Below are 3,156 nucleotides of genomic sequence, written 5' to 3' on the forward strand. Positions count from 1 at the left end.
CATGTAATTTACCTCTGCCATTGCAGGGTTCTCAGGATCATAAGCTTCTTCTTCAGAAGATGCCTCTTTAGTACTGTTGGATGCATTTTGCCATCCATTCAGACTTTGAGAAATCATGTTGACTTGTTGAGTCAACATTTTGTTCTGAGTCAATATGGCATTCAGAGCATCAATTTCAAGAACTCCCTTCTTCTGAGGTGTCCCATTATTCACGAAATTCCTCTCAGAAGTGAACATGAATTGGTTATTTGCAACCATGTCAATAAGTTCTTGAGCTTCTGCAGGTGTTTTCTTTAGGTGAATGAATGCACCTGCAGAATGGTCCAGTGACATCTTAGAGAATTCTGATAGACCATAATAGAATATATCCAGAATGGTCCACTCTGAAAGCATGTCAGAAGGACACCTTTTGGTAATCTTCTTGAATCTTTCCCAAGCTTCATAGAGGGATTCACCATCTTTTTGTTTGAAGGTCTGAAAATCCACTCTAAGCTTGCTCAGCTTTTGAGGAGGAAAGAACTTAGCCAAGAAGGCCGCGACCAGCTTATCCCATGAGTCCAGGCTATCTTTAGGTTGTGAATCCAACCATGTTCTAGCCCTGTCTCTTACAGCAAAAGGGAAAAGTATAAGCCTATAGACTTCAGGATCGACTCTATTAGTCTTAACAGTCTTACAGATCTGCAAGAACTCAGTTAAAAACTAATAGGGATCTTCTGATGGAAGTTCATGGAACATGCAGTTCTGTTGCATTAGAGCAACTAGTTGAGGTTTCAGCTCAAAATTATTTGCTCCAATGGTAGGGATTGAGATGCTTCTTCCATCAAACTTGGAAGTAGGTGTAGTTGACGTCGGGATTTTTGCTAGTAAAGAATTTTATAAAGTCGCGTTGTAAGTATAGATTCTGAACCAACAGAAATCCCTTCGTACAAATGTTTTGGTTGTCACAAGTAACAAACCCCTGAATAAATTGATAACCTAGTATTCAAACCTCGGGTTGTCTTCTCAAGGAATTGCAGGGCGGTATGTTCTTATTATTGGTTATAGGTTTTGTAAATTGGGGTTTTGAAAGTGGGGGACAAGTAAATTAAAGGACAAATAAAATGAATAATTAACTATAAAATAAACTCTTGGCAAGATGTGAAAATTCGGAAGTCCTATCCTAGTTACTCCTATAAGAATGGGAGTTAATCCCACTTAGTTAACCTTTGCGTAAGCAAGGGAAAGTCAAGTGAACCAATTGGTTAGATTTCCCAAGTCCTAGCCAACTCCTAAGGAAAGACTAGAGTTAGTGGAATTCCAATTAATCAGCCAACATAACAATCAATCCTGAATAGTTGATAACTCAAGAGCTTCCAGTTAATCAATTAAAGCTAATAATATAAAAAGCTAAATAAGAATCATAAATATCTAGAATACCTCAAATAACATTCATTCAAAGCAGTCAAATTTAACATGGAAAATATTCATAAGCCAATTGGGCAACATAAATCAAACATAAATAAAAGCATTAAAGTATCTCAAAGTAGAAGAGAGGTCAAAATAAAGGAATATTGAACCTGATGAAGAGTTGAAATCCTAATCCTAAAACCTAAGAGAGAGGAGAGAATCTCTCTCTCTAAAAACTACATCTAAAACCTAAAAATTGTGAGTATGAAAAGCTTCCTCATGAATGGATGCATTCTCCCACTTTATAGCCTCTAATCTATGTTCTCTGGGCTGAAAACTGGGACAGAAACAGCCCAAAAATCGCTGATTGTGAAATCTGGTCCGTACAAGTCGCGGCAAAGTGACGCGGAGGCGTCATCCACGCGTTTGCGTGGAATAAGATTTGCAGATGCGACGCGTCGCCTATCTGTACAGCCACTATGGCGAATTATATATCAAATCGAAGCCCCGGATGTTAGCTTTTCAACGCAAGTAAAACCGCATCATTTGTACCTCTGTAGCTCAAGTTTTGATCGTTTTAGTGCGAGAGGGTCAGGCTGACAGCTTTGCAGTTCCTTCAACTTCTTGTATTCCTTCCACTTTTGCATGCTTCCTTTCCATCCTCTAAGCCATTCCTGCCCTGTAATTCCTGAAATCACTTAACACACATATCAAGACATCTAATGGTAATAAGAGAGGATTAAATAAAAGGAAATAAAAGCCAAAGAAGCATGTTTTCAATCATAGCACAGAATCAGGAAGGAAAATATAAAACATGCAAATCATATGAATAAGTGGGTAAAGAGTTGATAAAAACCACTCAATTGAGCACAAGATAAGCCATAAAATAGTGGTTTACCAGTAGTATAATCACCAAGCATCCTCCTTGCATTATTGTTGTTGGGTTTGGCTGCCATATCCTTTTCTTGTTCGAAAATTTCAGTAAGGTTGTCTCTGGATTGTTGTATTTTAGCTTCTCTTAGTTTCCTCTTCAGAGTCCTTTCAGGTTCCAGATCAGCTTCAACAAGAATGCCTTTTTCCTTGTTCCTACTCATATGAGAAAGAAGAGAACAGAAAAGGAAGAGGGAATCCTCTATGTCACAGTATAGAGATTCATTTATGTTAATAGAAGAAGAAAGGAATAGAAGAAGGAGAAGAGTTAAGAATCCAAACACAAGGGGGAGGATAGGTTCAAATTCTTGAGATGAAGATAAGTGTTAGTAAATAAATAAATAAATAGAAAGAGATGAGAGAGGGAGAAATTCAAAAATTAATTTTGAAAAAGAGTTAGTGATTTTCAAAAATTAAGAGAAGAAATAAAATTAAAATTAAAATTTGAAACAATTAATTGATTAAAATAATTTTGAAAAAGAGGGAAACGATTTTCAAAAATTAGAGAGAGAAAAGTAGTTAGGTGGTTTTGAAAAAGATAAGAAACAAACAAAAAGTTAGTTAGTTAGTTGAAAAAGATTTAAAAATCAATTTTGAAAAGATAAGAAGTTAGAAAAGATATTTTGAAATCACATTTTTGAAAAAGATAAAAAGATATGATGGAAAAGATTTGATTTTTAAAATTAAAATTTGATTACTTGACTAACAAGAAACTAAAAGATATGATTCTAGAATTTAAAGATTGAACCTTTCTTAACAAGAAAGTAACAAACTTCAAATTTTTGAATCAATCACATTAATTGTTAGTAAATTTTCGAAAATTTGAAATAAAATTAAGAA

General features: G+C 35.0%; 1 non-coding gene across 1 annotated transcript; it reads left to right on the top strand.

Annotated features, from left to right (window-relative positions):
- Positions 1–387: 387 nt before the first annotated feature.
- Positions 388–495, top strand: LOC130978857 (small nucleolar RNA R71). The gene has a single exon (XR_009086467.1). It is a non-coding gene; the product is annotated as a small nucleolar RNA R71 (small nucleolar RNA).
- Positions 496–3,156: the final 2,661 nt, after the last annotated feature.

Source organism: Arachis stenosperma, chromosome 4 (genome assembly GCF_014773155.1).
Source record: "Arachis stenosperma cultivar V10309 chromosome 4, arast.V10309.gnm1.PFL2, whole genome shotgun sequence".
Classification (NCBI taxonomy): Eukaryota; Viridiplantae; Streptophyta; class Magnoliopsida; order Fabales; family Fabaceae; genus Arachis; species Arachis stenosperma.